Below are 18,045 nucleotides of genomic sequence, written 5' to 3'. Positions count from 1 at the left end.
TGGAGCCTGCTTGGGATTCTCTTTCTTCTCTCTCTCTCTCTCTCTCTCTCTCTCTCTCTGTCTCAAAAAATAAATAAATAAATAAATAAATAAATAAATAAATAAATAAATAAACAAACATTTTTTAAAAAAGAAAAGAGGGGCACCTGGGTGGCTCAGTCAGTTAAGTGTCCAGCTTTGGCTCAGGTCATGATCTCACGGCTCAGGTCACATTCTCATGGCTCATGAGTTCTAGCCGGCCCCCCGTGAGGCTCTTTGCTGACAGCTCAGAGCCTGGAGCCTGCTTTAGATTCTGTGTTCCTCTCTCGCTCTGCCCTTCCCTCACTCATGCACATGCTGTCTCTCTCTCTCTCTCTCTCTCTCTCTCTCTCTCTGCCTGTCTCTCTCTCTCAAATAAATAAACATTTAAAAAAAGGAAGAAAAGAAAGCCTAAAGGAAGGAATGGAAAGAAAAAAGAAGGGGACTTTGGACAGTAACTTCTAAATGGAAGGAAGATGGCTTTCTCTTATGCAGACTGTGAGGTGACAAGTGTTTTAAATTGCTAAGTAGCAAAGTCTCTAGGCAAAGCTCTCTCCCAATGCATATGTAAGGCAATAAGATAAAGGAAATAGATATAAAGAAAAGGCTTCTTAGTAAGGGAGAAGGGTTGCCCACGCTGTCAGGCTGGATAATGATCTTTTAAAGAGACAGAGATGGAGACTCCCACCCTCCTCGCCACTATAGAGGTAGAAGTCATTTGCAGACATCATCTGAAAGGGATAACAAAAGATTGTTGCACCTCCTGCAGTACCTGAATAGGAATAAAAATAGGAATAGAAGTTGCTTCTATCTGAAGCAACTAAGAACAAAAATAGAAAAGGCAAGAGTGACATTCTGTCGGTGATCTCTAATTTAGCCCTAGAGCTTGTAATTTCCAGAGAGAACTTTGGGCAACTCCACACAGAGATATGGAGTGTCCTCACAGATTTCATATGGGAAATCTGCATGTCCACTGTGCAAAGTGGAAAATATGGGTAGAGAACCAGGGGCAGGGAAATACAAGAATATACCTAACAGAGACAGTTATACATATCACCTTAACTACTCTTGGCTCCAGCCAACACTACAATGACAGTAAAGTGGAATAGTGTGTTATTACTAGTCTCATAATACGCTTTTACCAGAAGCAATGTAAAAAAAATCCATGGTGTAGTTTTCTCAATTTATTTACTCCTAAGTTGAAGGAATCTTTTCAAATATTGTTATAAGAGAGACACCTGAACTCAGTGAGAGGATCTAATGAATTTTAGTAATTATCTTCATCTCCCAATTGAGTAGACAAGTTAATTATAACCATTATACTTGCCAGTAGTCCAGGATCCTTAGTTAATTTTTTCCCCTCTTTACCCCCGAATCAATTACTTCTAATTATTTAAAATGTATCTTGTTTATTTTCAAACATCCTTCTTAACAATTATTTTTTCACATATACCTCCAGTTTAAATTCCAAAGTTATTATCCAGGTTGTTTTAAGAAATCCTATCCATTATGTTGGAACTCTCAACAGTTCTTCAAAACCACAGAAGGAAATGCACTGAATGAAAATAAAAGAAGAGAGCAAGAACAATATGTGATATTCAAAACTTAGCATTCTTGTATATCTATTATCTAATTGTATATTTCTCTTTCTCTTTTTTTGTATAATTTGTAAACTAGGGATAGTGATACCTGGCTCATAAAGTTAATGTAATGAATAATACATATCACAGGGAGAAAGATTAGCACTATGCATTGTACATACTAGGCAGATAAAAACAATAGTTATTCTTATTGATTCTGTTATTTCAGATGGCTTAAAACAATGAATATATGTTCTCCTGGAAAATATGTTAAAGGAAAAACACAGGAAAGTTGTGGAAGAGTTACTATTTGAAAAATAGAGTAGGTAAATATAATGGCCAGAAACATTGGGAAATCAATATGCCTATATAATAGATGGACACATACAAATGAAGATATGGATATGTCCAATAAAATACAATATATTAGTGAGTTTTATAACTGCCCTGAGGCACTCTGAGTGTGGTTAGTCTACAAGTGCTTTTGATTCCTAACCACTAGGGCCATTTCTCGTTTTGATACTTACCATTCTTTTTTTCCTATAAACAAGCCACACATATTCACAAATGTTTAATTGGTCTCAAAACACTTCCATGAAACCTCAAACTGTCATCATTTTCCTTGCTTTTGTGTCTCACTCCTTTCTCCATTACAAAATTTCCCATTTTAAAGTAATTTATTTCTTATTTTATTTGCTATAGTAATTTATATTACCTAGCATCATAACCCCTTCATGAAACAAAGGGAATATGGTCAGAATACAAGAAAGAACAGAGAGATTATGTTAACATTTTTGAAGAGTGAGTAGAGAAAGGAGATAATGCTTTTCTTGGATATATTTCAACAAACATAACAACTTTATCGAGTGTTGAAAATTCTCTACGTTGGCATTTACTTATAGCTGTCTCCAAGAATTTGAAAGTAAACAGTATAAACACAAAGGAGCTGCCTAAAAATAAACGTTAAATTCCCATTCAATGAGCACCTTGGGAGTAAAATCCAATCAGGAAAGTGTGAAATGTAATGTGTGGTTAGGGAATAGAACCACCTTTTAATTACTGTTGACGGCTAGAGAATATAGTCCTCACAACTAGTTAATTTCACTTTTTTTTTTTTGGTGAAAACAACATGACTTTATCACCTCAAAAAACAAAAACGATAGCACATAAGACTAGAGACATATCTTTCAATTTGGCTTAAATAAAAACAAAAGCAAAGCATATCAGCTATGTTTCTTTATCTGCAAATTTAAATAAAGAAGCAGCATTTTTGTCTTATCCTTTCCAAATTCAAAACACTGATAACTAGTAAAAAAGGATATGTAGAGAGAACATATACTGAAAATCTCTCAGCACAAGAGAAAAAGCTAAGACAGGGTTTATTAAGAAAAAGAAATGTTCTTTTCTTACTATTGTCATGACAAGGTTAATGTGGAATCTTTCCTTAACCTGGTAGTGAGGAAGGGCACTGGAGTCACAGCACACATATTTAGTCTATTTCTTTGTCTCTGTCAAGGTAGGTCATGCAGGAATGCCCATATAACATGTGAACAATGAAATCATTTGAGAGAACTATTCCTAAAAGTCAAAAGATGATATTCCACATGATCAATTTGACAAAACCTAACTGAGCACAATTCTCAATACAAAAATGCAGATTCCTTTCTTAGGTGATTAAAAGGAGGGACAGCTAAGTATTTCATTTAAATGCATAAATGATTGATGGATAACATTAAAGAGAAAGACATACTATAGACTAAATTTATATATTTAAATTCGAAAGTATTATACTGCACTAGATCATTTCCTTCACATTTTTCCATAAAAACAACACCGCAATTTTAGTATATTCTGCATGTGTCTTTAGTGGTAAATTTGTCTCTTTTGATTCTGAGTGTCCCTATATAACTTTCCCTATGTGCATTTGCAATGACAGAATTGGAGAAAGAAAGGCTGCTTTTCCAAAAAGGAGATGCGGTCCTCCTTTCAATGGTCTTTGATGCTAGTGTTGTCTTTGTGACCTTGTTTCTAGGTCATCCTTCCCAATTAATGTAACTCAAGATAAAATATAGTAATTTGGACTATTGAACCTTCTAGAAAGTGATGTTAATTTCAAATAGAACCACTTATTTATTTCCCAAACAGATAACCCATGACAAACTATATTTGGTATAAAGATGACACTTGTATAGTAGTTATCAGTAGGGAACTCAGTACTGGTAGAAGACAGAGGGCACAAATTAGTGAAACACATAATTACTGAGTATCTAATATGAACCAAACAACAATAGGTACAGAACAAACATAGACAAATGAGATATAGTCCTTGCTATGAAGGTCCTTGTAGGAACATAAACCAGAAAAATTCCTATGCTTGGGAGAATTAAATATTTCACAGGAAAATAAGAGAGGGGGGTGATTAGCTACTTGGTAAAAATGAAAAATAACTTTAGAAAATAAACATTTGAATTGGTTAAAGGAGATGGATTTCAGCAGCTTGAGAAGAAAAGGAAAATCAGCCTGGGCTTGAGGAATATGTGCAGCTGCCCAGACAGCCTCCCCAAAAAGTACCTTATGTTCTGAAATCAACAACTTGTTCAGAAGAACTGAGAAGGTAATGAAATCAAGATGTGGTGAATATCCTTTATTTGCCCATCTACATTAAATTTTCATCCTTCTCTAACATGCTGTATGCTCTGTAAGGCTGACTTCCTAATTCAATCAGTTCTTTTGTCCTCTAACTGCTTGTTGGGTTAAATCAATGGAAAACACTGGTAGGAGACCAAAGAAAGAAGAGAAACTCAGATTTTTATTCCTGGGTATTTCTTGTCCTTGCTCCATATCTGTGCATAGGACAGTGGCTTCATCCATCGAACAAACATCATGCCTCTCTAAGGCAGCCGTTTCTCTGCCTCCTGGTCCAGGAACCACACCCTCTTCTCACATTTTCAGCCTTTGGATGGTAAAGTACCCTGCTGTTACTAGTCCTTGGTACTTCACTGTCCCTTATCCTTTCCCTACACACTGCCTACACCCCTGTAAATAGCCCCTTTATAAAATTCTACTTAAACTAATTTTAGTATCCCATCTGTTTTTTTTGCTGCAACTCAGACTGATACGCAAGATGAAAAAAAAAAAAGATTTAGATTTTTAGGGTGGGGGTGTCTTAGGGAGTGACAGAAAAAGTTTTAGAAAACAAATTAACTGACAAACCAAGATTATAGAGGAGTCAAGTGAACAAGGATTAAAAACCTGGCTAGGAAGAAAAGGTGTGGGCTATAAATGGCATTTGCTTCCTCTGAGACAGAAAGGAAGAATACACACACACACACACACACACACACACACACACACACACATTTGTATATATGTATATAAAATGGGAGGTCACAGAAAGTCAAAGAAGATTATATTTGAAAGGTTTGATTGCTCTGTTAAGTAGATGGCATAGTAATTTTTTACACATTGAGGGAGCAGACAATAGGCTCAGAAGTTAAGGAGAATGAGAATAATGTTGATTAGCTGTGGGAAAAGGAGTTAATTATTGACAATGATAAAGATTAACAATCAGCTGAGGTTGTAAATAATCCCTAGATTAATATTCTGGCCGGTATGGCCTGGCCATTTTCTCTAGCAGTGTCTTGCAAGAGATGTTAGGATCCATCCATTGGAGCTGGGTAAGGGATGAGAACAAGAGAGGGAAGAAATGGAAATCCTGGTAAAAGAGTGATAGAATTATCTCACCATGCGATTCTGATAACGTAACAAAATAAATTAAAATTCAATGACTAGGATAGAAGGGAGCATTAAATTATCTAAGTGTTTTAAGAGGTAAAACAAGGAGAGTAGTGATACTTAGGCAGAGAGCAGTAGTCAGAGAGTGGATCTTGAAGCTTAAGATGTTGAATGTAAAGTAGTTCTGGGAATGATAATGTCCTAGGACCATAAGAGTTGGTTACTTAAGTGGAATGGAGCACAAGAAGAAGGCACAAAATAAATCTGTGACAGTTAAGAATTTGACATCTGCAGATGATTGAAATACGTAAGCATGCAGTCCAGTTTCAAAGTTATAAGAAAGAGAGTAAGTGGGTGAAGAAGAGCTCTTATAATATCAGCCGTGCCACCTGTGTAAAACACTAACTGTGAAGGCACAGAAATATTCTGTGAAAGTCTTGAATAAGAACAAATGTGACTGGTCAAATTCAAGGTGAGGATTCAGTTTATGGCAATGGGAAGTATTTAGAGAGGAGAGTACCAAGTGTTTGAAACGAGATGCACATGTTGGAAATGGATCTAATGGGTGAGGCCTGAACTGAATAAGAATGGCAATCTTGAAGACAAAAGCCAACTAAATTTCAACATTGAGTGAATATTCTATTTCAAGATTATGAAGGTGAGCAACCCACAGCCCGCTGTATTAAGAGACAGAATCGCTACATGAATGGCCATGACCACTGCTGATATCAGCTCCTTTGAAGATCTCTTCTGCCCAAGATGTGCCCTTTCTTATCTTGTGAAATTTGGCAAAATAAATCAACTGAGAAAAAAACAATTAGCATCAAGTTTTATCAAATGGACATCAACATAAGAGAAAGAGCCTCAAGAAAGAAGACCCTTGTCCCATCTCAAGAAATTACCACTACTAGATCATAGAAAAGTCAGCTTTAGTGTTACTTCAAATTTTATTTGGATTGATGAAATGACAACCATAGTGAACAAGAGTCAATAAATGGTCGAAATACCTGAACAAACTGCAGTTAGTGTACTGCTATTATAAACATAGAACATATTAGTAAAATGGCAAAACTTGCAACACCAAATTTATTTAAAACCAGATAAACCAAAAGTACAACTTATCTTCCCATACATTAAAAGAATTTCTAAAGTAACTTCTTCTGTTCTTTAGATACAAATATAATTTTAGAGTATAATTCTAATTCTGCTTAATAACTAGAGCTGATAAGTAGCCACATTTTGGTCTAAAATCTGTAAGTAAAGAAGGAAATAAATGCTACAAAAAGTTTGAAATATTTAAATTACTACATTTCAGTAAAACTTTATGTGAATAAATTTGAATATCCAATTAAGAAGCCACACATATTCTAGGGATGTAGATAATAATTTTGAGTTTTTTTTTTAAAAAGTTGAAATGACAAATTTATGACAGTCCTGGTATGGAAAGTAGCAATGAGAGGATTATTTTACCTTGTTTCCTGATGTCATGGGTTTTCACTCTGTGTAAGAAAAATTCAGACTTGTCTAACAGGGAGATGGGATTCTTAGTTTTTACAAAGCTTGGTATATCAGTAATACGTACACCAAATAGCACCAGTTTTCTATTCCCTTCTTTGAAGACGCTGAAATATATTTGTTTTTGTCTGTATTAAAAAAGAAATCTGAAAGCAAGGTCTTCAAATACTTTGAAATCACATAAATTTGTATTAAAATGACTGATTGGTATTATAAGACTCTAGGTAAATTATATAAATTTTTGGATCCTCAGTTTTCTTAGTAGTAAAATGAAAATAATGGTTCCTACATCACATGATTTTTAGAAATAAAATGGGATAAACTAATGAAAATATCATCTACAACCTTGTCATTTGTTAAGCATTCATTAGTCATTACTGGTCCTCTCCCCCTTTTGAGGAAAATGGGTTAGGGAGAAAGCCACAGTCACACATTTATTCAAAATAAATGCCTTTGTAAAGAATACTTTCGTTCATTTTTAAATTCAGAGATATAAAAATAGAATATACTAGTAAATATAAAAGAGCATAAGTCAAGTATAAATCATGATTATAAAGGATTATATTATGATAGTTATGTATTTATAGCACAATAAAAATAATTCCAATAGAATTTCTTAATTCTCCCACCTACCTGCACGAGGAGATTTTTTTAAAGGAGCTAAGAGTAGTGTCCTAAAACCATCCCACAAGTAAATCCATACAGTAGACTAAGGCAGTACAAGAAATTTATTACAGAGTGTGCACACTAGCATCTTTAAAATAAAGCTAAGTACTTCCATTTTCAAAAAGGCAGATTAATGCAGAACATGTAATTGTATTCTTATCATGATTTCAATCCAATATAAAAAACAAGGCTTTCTAAAAAGTGTTGCCTGCTCTGACAGTAAGGAACTTGTTGCTCAATTCCCTCAAGGCAACTTCTCTATTCAATTAAGGATGCTTTCAAGAACTGTTGCAGTTTTTGGTACATTGCCTTTTGGGGGACACGTAGAAGATCTGCTTCACCGATGCATTTTGTTTTCAATTTCTCTTAAAATTCAATTTAGTGTAATAAATCATGAAGATTGGTAGTACATACATAAAGGAAAATGATCATAATTTGGAGAAAATACAAAACTACAAGGAGGGTTAAGCTCAATGTTTCATAAACTATCAAATTAAATAGTAAATTAAGTAATCAGAAATGCTTTATTTAGCCTTATTAGAAATACTTCTGAATCAGATTGAAAACTACACAATTATTTGAATATTAATATATTTGCAAAATATTTTAATTTTTAAAAATAAAGCATCATTTTATATCTCATTTTAGCAACTGGCTTCACAGTGCCATATTAAGTAGCCAATTTGTCCATATAAATGAAACAACATGTGATCTCCAATTCATACAACGAATAAAATGATAAAAATATTTTTGGAAATCAAAACAAAATTCATAAATAAATCTTAATCTATGCTATGAAATTTTACTCTTGAAAAAAATATATAAATTCCTCTGAAAGAAAATATTTACTCTTATAACTTTCAAGGCTGAGACTCACATAAAATGAGTTATTAGATCTGCCATATATTTAGTTTCTGTCATTTACTGGCCTGACCACAAAGTCCTTGAGCATCATTACCTTTGAATAATGTGTTGGCAAGGTGAGAAGAAGGTAGACAACATTGGGAGCCAGAAAACTTTTATAACTTAGAGCAAGTCACTATGCCTTTATGGACCTAATTTTCCTCATCCATTAAAGAAGATTTTAGATCAATAATCCAAAAGCTTTCTGCCATCTATGGAACTCTAGAAGTATTGTGTTTTATGAAACATAATATAGTGAAAACATAACTTTGTTTAATACTAGCTCCATCTTATCATTTGAGCATACCTAGAAGAAATAACCTAAATGCTTATTCCACAGATATGTTTTGAGAACTAGCATGTATAATAATAGATTATAAACTCAAATGCACTACTACATTAGCTTAGATATTATAAACTGCAATGCTCAATATTTATGAATATCCACTGGCAAGCAGAATAGGACATACGAATGGTCAATGACTAGGGCGAAAGCTAACAAGCCCAAGGTGTCAGATTAAAGTTATATACCTTATTAAGTCACTCTATTTTGTTAAAATATGGACAAAATTTCCTAAACTATACTCATGAAAAGAGAATAAATGACCCTACAGACTGTGTAAAGAATATGACATCTTTGAACTTGTACTAATTCATTCTTAAGTATATGTTCATACTTACCATGATTTTGATATATGATCAATAATTATTTGAGTATAACTACATTCACATAACCCTAGTTAACCTGCCAAGAACCATAAGAACACAATCAGAAGCTATAATCCAAATAACATAAACAAAAATAATTTTAACTAACTCAACTGAGACATAAAAGGACCTTGTTTCACTTGTACAAAAGCACCTCATGGTTTTACAGATCACTGAATTTTTGCACTTTGAAAGGGATGAACTGAATAAAGAATGTTAAGTGGTATAATTATTTCTTTTAGTCTCAATTGACAAAGACTAACTTAATTTTAATTAGCTATAGAAAAACCTGGCTTAAATACTATTGTTTCAAAGCTGAATGACATTTATCTAGATTTATATTTAATGAAACAAATAAGAAAAATAAAACTTTGACCAAAACATATTCATGCATTAATTCAATCACTGGATTTCATATTCCTTGAATATTTATATGCTTTTTGAATAAGCCTATTATTATATATCACACACTAACAAATATATCCTTTCTCAATCAAATAAAATATCTATGTACACATGAATTCAGAAATTGTTTTGTTTACTCCATTGTTTAAAATTTTAGTGTTTGTTAAAATAATGCATTAGTTAAGGTATTTGTATTGCTATAACTGTGTTAGTAAATAGTTAAAAAAGAGAGAAAAAACTATAATACTGTAACAGTGTCCCTTATTATAACCAATTATAAATCTTAACATCTCATAAAGATTTCCTAAGTTGGTTTATGTATTTTGTTATGTGGGTTAGGGTATAATATCAATTTATTTTTGATCAGCTAGTAAAGTACAGCATGTAAACTATGATCATGCTATGCACAATCATAAGTTTTAATAATTTATTAATAGTTACTACAAAGGTAATACAGGATAATGGTTTAGGGGGAAGGCTCTGGAATCAGACAGACCTAGATTTTGAATACTGACTCCTATATTAGCTATATAATTTTGAGCAACTGAATCTAAATTCTCCAAGATTCCCTTTCCTGCCTATAAAATTGTTAAAGCAATATGACTCACCCCCAAAGAATCTCCCTGAAGATGAAGTGGACAGGACAATGTTGTGCTCCCAGTGTTGTCATTAAAGGGTGGCTACTGTTATTTGCATTTCCACTTGATGACATATCATTTGTAAGATATTTGAAGATTCCATATCAGAAGAAAAAAATGGATTTTCTCACTGTGTCAATGGAGCACTCCACTTCTGCACTTTTGAATCACTAAAGTTTGAAAGTGCTGTAGCTAGTGAAAATGAATGCATATCTGGTACCTTGATATTTAGTCCCCACAAAATATAAGAAAGACAAATTGACTTATTTCTTATATGAAATCATATGGAAAACTTCTGGAAATATTACTATATGTGTGTTACCTACCTAGACTAGAAAATTCTAAACTTATCTTAATTAATATGGGTAATAAATTATCTATTTTGGATGGTGAAGCTATTCTTAAGCACATAGAAAATTAAGTACAATGAAACAGAGAGAACTCATTTCAAGCATCTAATTTTAAATCACAGAACACTAAATTAAGAAAAGAAGTGATGATAAAAATAAATAACTAAAAGAGCATGGGATGTTATTCAAATATGTGTTTTATTTAGGAGGGACTGCCACTTATTCTGTGTTAAAACATTAATCTATGCAACTTCTTAGTGTTTAAAGCTCTCATAGTTATTGTTTTAAATAGTAACAGATATTTCATAGTCTTTGAAGAAAATGATGGTTTGAATTTTTTAAAAAATTCCAATTCAAGTAAAGAGAGAGGCTGAGACCGTTTTCTTCTGGACTCATGAAACAAGAAATCCAATCTATACAACTAGTAATAAACCCACTGGGAAAACTGATAGGGTAGTGGAAAAAAAACATAAAATTGGTGCAATCTATACAACCCAGTTTCAGGAAGAGAAGAAAGAGAAAAATTGCCTGAGAAATTTCAAATAAAAAGCATGTTTGATAAAATAGAAGACACATTAAAAGGAAAAAGTACCCCACAACCCAATCCGACTGAGGTAATAAGTACAAATAGTGTAGAGGATTTCCTAGCTACAGTAGGATCCCCAAAATAATAAATAGATAGATAGATAGATAGATAGATAGATAGATAAGAAAGGAAAAAGAAAAAAAAACAAACATAAGCAACACAAGTAAGTAAAATCTAAGTAAAATCTCCAGCATGCCTGTTTTTAGAATATTATCGGAGTTCATTTTAAACTCAAACAATTCTGAATACCTCTTCTATATTTATGGCACTTAATTCAAAGCTCTTTTTAAGTAGAAATACTCACTTTGTTTGTGCTATGAATTATTGTGAAAGCATTTAGGTAATTCAATGCCCTTTGTAATTTCACAGAGACTAAGACACTAATCTTTTATTTATAAGATTATAAGAAATTTAAAGCATAACTGTTAAGATGACTTATATAACAGATATTTGAAGAAATATGGGGTTCAAATAAGTTCCAAGCAATGTAAAAAAATAAGAAGGTCTAATATAACACGCCAAGAGTCGTAATGAGTGCACTGTATTTAGGAATGAGATAAAACTAGATGCAGTGAATTCTTTCATTTATGTATTCATTTTTCCAACAGCTATTTGTTGTGTCTCTATTAAATGATGTAGACACAGACGAATATATATCAATGAATAAGATGTGACATCTGCCTTAACAGAATTCAAAGAACAGTGAGACAAAAGCACATTAAAATTTCAGTGTTGTGTGGCAACAGTTATGATAGTGGTACACACAATATGCAATGAGAAGAGAGGAGAAGAGTGATTTGGAGACTGACCCAGTGGAGAAGAAAGTAGAAAGCATTTCAGGTCAAGAATTTAAGAAACAAAACAGATGAACATAGGGGAAGAGAAGGAAAAACAAGATGAAAACAGAGAGGGAGGCAAACCATAAGAGATTCTTAAATGCAGAGAACAAACTGAGGGTTGCTGGAGGGGTGTTGGGTGGATGGATGGACTAAATGGGTGATGGGAAATAAGGAGGGCACTTGTTGGGGTGAGCATTGGGTGTCATATATAAGAGACATTTATCATATATAAGATGAATCACTGGGTTCTACTCCTAAAACTAATGCTACACTATATGTCAACTAACTCAAATTGGAAGGAAGGAAGGAAGGAAGGAAGGAAGGAAGGAAGGAAGGAAGGAAGGAAGGAAAAGGAAGGAAGGAAGGAAGGAAGGAAAAGGAAGGAAGGAAGGAAGTGAGGGAGGGAGGAAGGAAGGAAAAATTAAGAAAGAGAAAGAAAGAAAGAAAGAAAGAAAGAAAGAAAGAAAGAAAGAAAGAAAGAAAGAAAGAAAGAAAGAAAGAAAGAAAGAAAAGTTAGTAAGGATGACATATGAAAGCAATTTATTGGTGGAGTTTGACAACTAAGTAACAATTGAAACACTTTTCTGGAGGAGCGCAATCTCTACCTTTGCCCTTGAAAATAAAGACTGCTAGGAAAATAAGAAAGACCCAAAGAGGACGATTCCTTATGTTGCTGCTCCTTAGGCCCTAAAGTTATAAGCATAAAGTGTACCCAAGCTGTAGATACAAACATGACTAATCAGGGTAAAATATGTGATAAAGAACAAAGATGCTTAGAACATTTGGATTTGGGGATTGGGGGAAGCTGACTGTTCTCAAGGGAATTCCAGTGAACAAATATAGAAGACAGTGTTTCTCTGGCACCATTTCTAATGCTGTCATATCAGGCTTCCCCCTCCTCTTTTTATCCATCAACTTCTATAAGCTCCTGGTGCTTAAACCATTTTGTTCTTATGTCATTTTATTCTGTCTGTTAATAGTTTAGTGACATTGACAGAAACACACAGTATTTCTACTAGAACAGTATGCATGTTAGAATGCATTAGTCACTGTATGGGAAGTCAGGATGGATGGGATGGGTGTGTGATGCCTCTATTGGGACAACGTAATTCCATTAGCAATTTTCAAACTGAGTTCTGTGAGAACATAACAGGTGCTTTACACACATAACACAAAGAAATGTTAGCAATATTTTCCTCTTTAGTGGATTTTAAACCCGAGAAGAAAAAAATGTATTCATATTTCTACAGCTAGGCTTATTCCATAATGTTTATCCTTTTTAGAAATGGTTTCCATTCTTGATAAATTCCAAGATGCAGTCTGCAAAATCACCCAATGCACTTACTTGTTACTTTTGTTCATTGATGTATCAGAAGCATTTACCGACTAACTGGCAATCTATGTTGAAAATGAAAAGCTAGATCCAGTGCTTTTCAAATTGTAATAGAAACAGAAAAGACAAAATTTGGACATTTCACTATGGAGATGATATAAGCAGCTTTGTTTCTAAAGAAAAAAAAAACTAAGATGAATCCCTGAATGATTTGAGAAGTACCCAAAATGTACAGTTCTAATTTTCCCATCTGCTACAAAATAACTATAGAAAATGGCATTTTTATATTATGTTTCAATGATAATAAAATGTATTTGAACATACATACATACATATATATTATATATGCATACACACATGTACATATACACGATGTTGTATCTGATTTGTTAACCTCACACTTAATATTACTATGATATATGATAGAGACATAGAATAATGTTCTCATTTTAAATGTGATATTTTAAAATGTTATTTTATTTTATTTTAGAGAAGGAGAGGGAAAGAGCATACAAGCGGGGGAGAGGGGCAGAAGGAGAGAGCAACCAACTGAATCTTAAGCAGGCTCCACACTCAGTGTGGAGCCCAATGTGGGGCCCATCCTACAATCCTGGGATCATGACCTGACCAGAAATTGACCTACTGAGCTACCCAGGCTCCTCAAAGATGACATTTTTAAGCTCTTATATTAAAAAATGCAAAATGAAAGGTGTTTCTCTTCATCATTACTTTGTATTTTTCTTCTTGTTGTTTTAATGTTTATTTATTTCTGAAAGAGAGACACAGTGCATATAGGGGAGAGTCAGAGAGGAAGGGAGACACAGAATCCATGGCAGCCTCTAGGCTCTGAGCCAGCACAGAGCCTTATATGGGGCCTGAACCCACGAACTGCGAGTTCATGACCTGAGCTGTAGTCAGACACTTAAGTGACTGAGCCATCCAAATGTCCTGTACTTTTTATTCTTAATCAGATAAAGTTTTTTATATTTCTGTTTCATCCACTTGTAAAGTAAGATCATTAATAAAATGAAATTGTTTATTATAGCTATGAGTGTATGCATAATACCATTTTACTTCAAATTTAATCGGTGCATTAAATTATACCTCAGGATTTACTGTGCATTATACCTCATGATTTACTGCTGACATTTGGGTACCTATCTTAATTTTTAAATTGTTCCATAATTACTGAGTTTGGAAAAACTTTGATCTAAACAGCCAAAGCATTTCTTCTTGAATGTTACAGCAAATATCAGTAAAAAAATACTTTATTTTATTTATTGTATCTAATTTGGTCCACATGACTCGTTCTGGCCTGTGGAATGATATGTGCATTCCTGAGCAAGGTGGTTAAGTATCCAATGTAGCTTCTCCATGCTATTTCCTTTTTATCACTGGCAGGTAACAACAGACATGGTGATCTTAAAGCCACAAGATCACTGAACCACAAAATCGACGCAATCTGGGGTCCTGAGTTGTGTGGAGGAGGGTTTATGAACCTCATCAAACTGTGAAGTGAGAAATGAACTTTATTGTGCTAAATCACTGAGATTTGAGGGTTGTTTGTTACATCAGTTAGTGTACCCTAATGAAAATATGTAACTTATGATTATTAAATACTATTATTTTTAAATACTATTAGAAGTGAATGAGATTTTCAGCTGTTTTTGCCATAAGATATGGCCCACAGCACGTAGAAAAAGGCCATTCTTCATTAATAATATGCTGTTCTAAGTAAAGTCACCTTAACAACTTCAAATTACCCATTAGTTTATTTCCTCCTCTCAGTAGCCTTAATGGGCTGGTAGTATCATTTCCCTCCATTTTAGAGGATTAAAATAGCACTTAGAGTTATCACTTTTTTTCTCTTGTTTGCACAAAGATAAATATCGAGAATAAACTCACAACTTCTCATACCAAACTCCATGCTCTTCCATTAAGGTGTTTCCTTTACATAGTCTATAATGGCGTCTACACACACGTGTACATACACAAACTGCAAAGCAATGACTATAGTAAGAACATGTGTATGTTCATTTCAAGTGAAGATATATATTACTCTCTGACCAGAATGTTGTCAGAAATTGCAAAAACTGAGATTCTCACAATCTGTGATGTACTCAAACATGGCCTTTCTGAGAACATGCATTCACTGACCACACACTGATAAGAGGGTTTCGATATATATATATAATATATTATATATATATATTTAATATGTTATATATATATATATTTTTTTTTAGTTTCTTTTTGGTTTTCTGATTCCTTTTCCTAAATGGTATTTATTTCAATCCCTAATGACAATCCTCTTTCAAGAATCTCTAACTTGATAATAACAATAAAAGCCTCAAGATAAATAAGCTAATATTCTTTTCCTCCATGTCATGGAAATAAGTCCAAAACCTAAACATAATAATATTGGGTTTAAAATTAGGACTTCAATAGACAGAGAGCTTTGTTACACTCCTAACTTTAAAAAAATAGCTATTAGAGGCAACAATAATAGATTTTAAAACCATGACAAGGTGAGAAAAGCCATTCAAAAAGTTGGTTGGAGGATTTCTCTTGAATGAAGAAAGAAAAATATGGAATTGAATCATGTTTAAAAATTAATATTTAGCAAAATTACTTAGGGATACTGATTTTTCCCCCTATGGCTGAAATGACAGCTTAACTGGGAATCACTTCACAGAAAGATAAAAGTGAGAGAGAAACTACGTCATTTTGTATTGCTGGATCAGACCACAGTTTCAGTCTCATGCCACAGTACCTTGAATTGGGACTATTTTTGAAAATGCCATTCTTCCTCAGACCTTATCTGTTGTGACCTCAAAAAAAGGTCCAAAGTAATTTCAACTTTCATATCTCCCTATACTTTCACATTCTCTCTTCCTTTCACCTATGCGTCTTGAAAAAGCAGTATATTCCAGGAATCCCATTTACTTACTAGTCACTCCTTTAAATCTGTATACTTTGTCTTCTTCCATTACTTCTTTAAAAACTGCTTTCAAATACTTAGCAGCCATGTTTTTTTAATTATCCACCTTTTAAAATTTTCTGTGTCATTACAAGTTGCTAATTACCTGTTCCTTCAAATGCTTTAAATTTCAGGTATATTATTTAAAAAAACAAAAACAAAAACCTGTTTCTCTGAATGCTCCATCTCACTCTTTGTCGGGTCTCATTTACTGCCCCATCTTCATGATGGACACAGTCCTTGAGCTTGCCTCTTCACTCTATAGTGCCCTTCCACTCATGTCTTACCTGTTTATATTCCTACTTACCCTAATTTTACCTCTATTCAAAACTGATCTTTGGTTCTAGTTCCAAGTTTTTCTTGAAACACAGATTGACAGGTGTTTACTTGTGTTTAAAATGTGCAAAGGAGGGTCTACTGAATCCTACATCTGTTGGGCTAAAATTCAACCTCATAATTACATCCCATAAGCCAACTCTTCTCTTTATTTCCCTTTCTTCCAATTGTTTAGACATGTTCGGAATATATGTATATATAGATTTATTTATTTATTTATTTATTTATTTATTTATTTATTTATTTAAAAATGCATTTATTCATGTAATTAGTGTCTCCACATATTTCTCACTTCAACTTCCTTCTTCCCATTCTCACTGGGAACATGCTAAGTTAGGCCCCCATTGTACTATATTTGTAAGAGCAAATCTGCTCTGCTCACAGTTACTTTATATCCTTCTGGACTTCTTTCTTTGACTAATGAATTTTCCTATTATAATTCATTCAGATATATGCTCCTAGATTAATAGAAGCACATATCTGCTCTAGCCTCTTTTGTTCAAAATTGATCTCCATGTCCTCCCAAACTAAGGTTTAACTTTTCAAACTAGTGTTTATTTTTTTTTAATTTTTTTAATGTTTATTTATTTTTGAGAGAGAGAGGGAGACACAGAATCCGAAGCAGGTTCCAGGCTCCGAGCTGTCAGCACAGAGCCCGACGTGGGGCTTGAACTCACAAACCATGAGATCCTGACCTGAGCCGAAGTCTGCCACTTAACTGACTGAGCCACCCAGGCTCCCCTCAAACTAGTGTTTAAAATGATTCCCAATACTCTCAAAAGTTTCTTTATAATCATATCTCACCTTTTTGGTAAGTTTCAGTCAAGCAAGACAATTATGCATTCCCCAAATATGCTCTAGACCTTTCCACTCCTGCTAGGTCTACAACCTCCATCTGGAAAACACCATTCTAGTTCATTCCTTTGAAAACCTTAATCATCCTGTAAGATGTAACTCAAAGGAGTTTTAATGCATAACTTTTTTCTATCCTTGCCAAAGGCTATTTGAAAACCTTCTTCCTTGAATAAAGCATTTATTTTGTACTTATTTCCCTTATGATCTGTACATTAGTTCAATCAAACAATGGAAACTTCCTGTGAATTTGTCTTTCCCTAAGAAGTTAAAACTTTCTTGTGGACAGGCATTATACTAATTGTCTTTGTATTCCTCAAGTGCTTAGCATAATATCTTACTCTTTAAAAAAGTTTCATTTATACAGAAGAGCATCAAAGTAAGATACTATTTTAGAAATAATTGAAATGCCAAAGTGTCTAAATATATATTCTTGAGAGTATATATGGGGCTGATTGGGATGCAGTTAAAACTTGCATGAAGTTAGATAATCAAAAAGCAAACTCACCCTGAGGAAGCATAGTAAGTAGGTAAGTTTTCAGCTGGTGAAAAAATAAGGAAATAAAATCTTGGTAAATTATAACTTGTCAACTTAGTTTTC

At 33.5% G+C, this 18,045-nt stretch overlaps 1 protein-coding gene across 3 annotated transcripts in view; it reads right to left on the bottom strand.

The window, feature by feature from the left end:
- CADM2 (cell adhesion molecule 2) overlaps positions 1 to 18,045 on the bottom strand; it is a 1,070,151-nt gene that overhangs the window by 994,879 nt on the left and 57,227 nt on the right. The window lies entirely within an intron of this gene.

The sequence above is a fragment of the Prionailurus bengalensis genome, chromosome C2 (assembly GCF_016509475.1).
Source record: "Prionailurus bengalensis isolate Pbe53 chromosome C2, Fcat_Pben_1.1_paternal_pri, whole genome shotgun sequence".
In the NCBI taxonomy this organism is placed as follows: Eukaryota; Metazoa; Chordata; class Mammalia; order Carnivora; family Felidae; genus Prionailurus; species Prionailurus bengalensis.
The sequence above is the reverse complement of the archived record's forward strand: the minus strand, read 5'-3'. Positions and strand labels throughout refer to the sequence as shown.